This window comes from Chrysochloris asiatica, unplaced genomic scaffold (genome assembly GCF_000296735.1).
Source record: "Chrysochloris asiatica unplaced genomic scaffold, ChrAsi1.0 scaffold00005, whole genome shotgun sequence".
In the NCBI taxonomy this organism is placed as follows: domain Eukaryota; kingdom Metazoa; phylum Chordata; class Mammalia; order Afrosoricida; family Chrysochloridae; genus Chrysochloris; species Chrysochloris asiatica.
The window spans coordinates 30,963,086-30,968,668 of record NW_006408523.1 but is presented as its reverse complement, the minus strand read 5'-3'; positions in this window follow the sequence as shown (position 1 = coordinate 30,968,668).

The following is a 5,583-nucleotide window of genomic DNA, read 5'->3' as shown; positions in this document are numbered from 1 at the left end:
CGTTGATAAAAATGTTGTTTATTGGTCCAGTAGTAAGGATTTTTGTTTTGTTTACACTGAGATGCAATCCATACCAAAGGCTGTGCTCTTTGGTCTTAATCAGTAAGCATTTTAAGGCCTCTTCACTTTCAGCAAACAAGGTTGTATCATCTGCATGTCACAGGTTGTTAATGAGTCTTCCTCCAATCCTGTGTCACATTTTTCTTCATATAATCCAACTTCTCAGATTATTTGCTCAGCATACAGGTTGACTAAGTATGGGTGAAAGAATACAACCCTGTCACATATGTTTTCCTAATTTAAACCATTCAGTGTTCCCAGGTTCTGTTCGAATAACTGCCTCTTGGTCCATGTACAGGTTCCTCGTGAGCACAATGAAGAGTTCCGGAATACTCACACTTTACAAAATTGGCCATAGATTATCATGATCCACACAACCGAAAGCCTTTAAAGAATGAGTGAACATCCTTCTGGTAAGCTCTGCTTTCAGCCAAGGTCCATCTGATGTCAGCAATGATATTCTTTGTTCCAGAGCCTCTTCTGAATCTGGCTTGGACCGCTGGAAGTTCTCTGTCTACGTATGCTTGTGGTCATTTCTGTATTACCTTTAGTAAAACATTACTCTCATGCGATATCAAAGATATTGCCCAATGGTTTCTGCATTCCATTGGATCACATCTCTTGGAATGGGCACAAATACGGATCTCTTCCAATCAGTTGTCCAGATAGGTGTCTTCCAAATGTCTTGCCATAGATGAGTGAGTGCCTCTAGTGCTGCCTCACTTTGCTAAAATATTACAGTGTGCATTCCATCAATACCCAGTGCCTTTTTCTTTGCCAATTCCTTCAATGCACCTTGGACTTCTTCCTCCAGTATCATTGGCTCTTGGTCATATGCTTTCTTTTGAAATGGTTGATCATTAGCCATTTCCTTTTTGGTAAGTGACTGTGTATTCCTTTCACCTTCTCTTGATGCTTTCTGCATCATTCAATAATTTTCCCAGAGAATCCTTCAATAACAAAAGCTAAGGCTTGATTTTTTCTTCAGTTCCCTCAGCTTGAGAAATGCTGAGCGTGTTCTTCCCTTTTGGTTTTCCAACTCCAGATATTTGCACATTTTGTAATAATATTTGACTTATGAACTTCTATTCTGCCATACTGGATGCCTTGCCTCTACAATTCCAAATTGTAATGTGATTCTGGAACTCCATAGGATTTTCCATTGCTATGATTTTTAGCAAGTGCTTATCTCCCTTGGTGTTTCTTAATGGATTCAAACTGCCTAACTTTCTGGTTAATAGCTGAGTGCTCAACTGTTTGTGGCATCTAGACATTTCACTCTAAGAATGTTATCCTTTTTAGGTACCATTGAGTTGGCTATGACTCACAGGGACCATACAACAGAAAGATATAACAATGCTCACAATTATTTGAATGTTAGAAATGACTGCTGTAGCCACAGTCTCAGTCTGTCAAAGTTGTCCCCTTTTTTTTTTTTTTTTTTTTGCTATCTAATTTAGCAAGCATGATGTCCTTCTCCAGTGATCTATCTCTTTTGATGACACATTCATTGTACATGACATGTATCCCCAGCCTCACTTTTAAAGCACATTGTGACTGGTACTTCTTATAACAGATTTGTTCATGTTTCTGCTAATCCATGCTAAACATGCTGTACTTAACAGTCTCCATTAAGATCATAACTCAAAGTTTTCAATTCTCCTATGTCTTCCTTATCCATTGTGGACCTTTTGTGTGCATATGAGATGATTGAAAACACCATGGGTTTGTCAGGTACACCTTAGTCATCGAAGAATCATCTTTGCTTTTTAACACTTTAAAAAGATCACTTGCAGGAAATTTTGCCAATACAATAAATTGGTTTCCTAATTTCTCTTGCCAGAGGTGCTGATTGTGGATCCAAGTAAAATGAAATCCTTGACAACTTCAATTTTTGTTCTCCATTTGTCATATTACTTATTGGTCTACTTGTGAGAATTTGAGTTTTTTTTATAATAAACTATAGTGGCTCCATAATGGTAAATGAACCACAATGTTGGCAGTTTGAGCCCACCAGTCCCTCTGAAGATGAAAGATGAGAATTTCTGCCCTTGCAAAGATTTTAAAAGCATTGGGAACCCTATACAGTGTCTGTATGAGTCAGAATTGACCCTGAAGAACTTAACAACAACATAGTCCATCCTGAATTTGTCATCCCCAGCATAATACACCATATGATTGTCAGATTCAAAATGGTCAATACCTCCATTTCAGCTCTCTAATTCTTAGGATATGAATCCTTATGAATTCCCTTTCATTTAACAATTACCTATAAAATCAGCTTCCAGTTTTCTTAGCTTCACACTTCACGCATTCCACGTTCTGATTATTAATGGATGCTTGCAGCTCCTTCTTCCCATTTGAGCTCCATCAGCAAACGAATGTCCTGACAGCTTTGTTCCCTTCATGTCATTAAGATTGACTCTACTTGAGGAGGAACTTCTTCCTCAGTCATATTTGGAGTGCTTTCCAACTTGAGTAGCCCAATGTCAGAAAACATTTCACTGCTATTCATGAGGTTTTCAGTGGCTAATGCCTCAGAACTGAGCCATCTTTTCCTTCTTCTTAGTCTGTTTTCAGGCTGAAAGCACCATTGAAACTTGGGTGACCCTGATGATATTTGAAATACCAGCGACAATGCTTCCAGTGGCACAAAAACATTCACTCCACCATAGAAAACAAACTGACAAACTTGTGGAGAATAGACATCATATGGTGGTGTCACTGTTTGAAATAGACAGGTGTAGAAATATTTAGAGGCTTATTAGATACTAAGAGCTAAATTAATATTACCACCAGAATGGTCCAAATGTGCAAAGCAATTATGTGTATGGAGTTTATGGGGAATAAAACAGATTTACGAGGAGAGAAATAGTGGGCTGTTGTGAGGGAACAAATTCAACCACGTGGGGATCTGTGAAGCCTTCATAGTTGTTCTGAGTTGCCTCTGCCTTTATCACTTATTGTATGTAGGCTGCCTAGTAAGGGGGTATGTTGCTCTGTGATGTGACTCTTTAGCTAACAAAATTCTTTTTCTTCTTGAAAGACAATCTGGGAAATAACATAGTACAGCACTCATGACATCATATAATTGAATGAGTCACAAAACAAGGGTGGAATTCAAGGACCATATATAAACTGGGTCATTCACTAACTTCTGGGCTGTGGTAGCAGATCAATCTATGCATATTCTCAAGTAAATGTTCCACCTTTTTTTAGATCCAGTTGACTAAAGCGTCTGGAATCACCATACCTTGTATGAAGTAGGGGAATCAATACTTCACCGTTTCATTCTAGACCCTCCTGCTCATATTTTGGAAATGCCTGGTGAGCCTCTATAAAGCTATTTTAAAGGCAACAATGTATTAACAACAATCATCACAAGCCCCAAATCTATGATGAACTAAAGAAACCAGTGTTATAAAACTTCAGATATAATGGTATTACTGTTTCAGCTAGCCATTCCATTCAAATTGAATAGAGCTTACAGATGACCTCATTTAAGGGAGTCAAAATCTACTGTTATAGTTCTCATTTATGCTCATGTTGCCTGATGCTCACCAGTTATATAGAACATATGATTAAAAAAAAAAAAAAAGAAAATAACCATTTATTCTACTTTTCCTGGTAGTCACTAAAATACAGATGAGAACACATGCTGTCACCTTAAAGTCAGAAATTAATACAATAAGATTCAAATTGTAGGATAGCTCATCAAACAAAATTCATCTGGTCGAGACACACTAGTCATAGAATAAAAATGGATCAGATATGTGTCCCATTGGTCTCAATATTGTTATGATATTTAAAAAGATAGAAAACTTGACAGACTGAAAGAAAGATCTATAAATGTCCCAGTCCACATCCTAGGCACCCAATTTGATTGTACTCCCTAGGTAACTATAGCCTGGATTTACTGTTTCAGACACCTGGTACAATTTGGTGGTTAACATATCAGAGGACGTCTTAACATCAATAATGACTCACTTGAGCTCTGCCCAACTTAAGCACGTTCTTTATAGTCTAGATTGTTTACAGTAAGTCTAGCATGGTTATATACCTCAGATAATAATCTACAATGTTTCAATTGTATCTTGTCATCTACCAAAGATTGATTTATTAGTTGATCTATCTCATAATGCTGTTGTTGTTTGTAATTAAGTAGATTCTGACTGAAAGCTGCTAAAAATGAAAGAACAAAACTCTATCATAGTGTTTCCTAGACTGTATTCTTTATGGGAACAGATTGTCAGATTTTTTGGTCTTTTCTCCCTCAAAGTCATTGGTAAATTCAAACACTGACATTTTGGTTTGCAGCTAAATGTGTAACCATGCACCAGCAGTGCTTCTAAAACCACTACGCTACCAGAGCACCTTATAGCACCATTACATAACTAAAAAAACCTCCCTAACCACTTATAATCAAACATATAAGCCAGATGATTACCAGCAACACAGAGACAAATTTCCAGCTTAATTTATTCAGGATTTGGCAAGAATTGGTAATGATCACTGAAACTTGCATTTATCTAACCAGCACTTAATCATATAAGAGATTAATAGTGTTTCACATGAAAATTGGTAAGTTATTTTCAGCTATCTACTTTGCTTAATGACTCAATAAAATAAATGAATCTTATGCTATCTAATAGGAGAAAGATACATAATTTTAAAGTCTCCTTAATATTGACCATAAAGATGCAAGGAAAACATGATGTTAACAGTACACACTATCCGATGGGGGACTAAATTTGAAGGGATTGGTTACTGTCTATGTTACTACCGTTTCTTGCCTTCATGCTAATTCTGATTCAAGTCAGCCTCAAGTTTGCAGACTAGAAATGCTATAGAATAGTTCAAGACTTTGATCTTTTGAAGGCAGATCAACAGGCCTATTTTATCAAGCACCTCTGGATGAGTTTAAACTGCCAAACTTCTGTCTAGCAGTGGAGTGCTAACTTGAGTTTACACCACTCAAGCACTCCTGTTACACTCTATAAATGGCTACAATAATTCAAATACAGTAATTTTTTCCTACAAAAGGAATATTACTGATCAGATCACCCTGTTGTTGGTCCTTGTTCAGAGTCTTCCACAGCTACCCTATCCATAACAGAATGGAAACCCAGACCAGTCCTGCACCACGCTGAACAAATTGTTGTTTTGATTGAGACATTTCATTGGGGGCGTGGAGGGGTCTTCCTTCTTTTCACTAATCCTTTATTTACCAAACATGATGTCATTTTCCAAGGACTGGTCCCTCCTGATGACACATCCGAAGTATGTGAGGTGAAGTCTCACCATACTTAATTCTAAGGGGCATTCTGGCTGTACTTCTTTGTGTATTCTTTTGGCAGTACATGGTATTTTAAATAGTTTTCAGCAATACTATAATTTCTATGGCCTTCTATATTAATTGTCCAACTTTCACATGCATATGATGCAACAGAAAATACCACAGCTTGGGTCAGCACACTTTAGTCAACAAAATGAAATCTTAGCTCTTTAACACTTTAAAGTTGT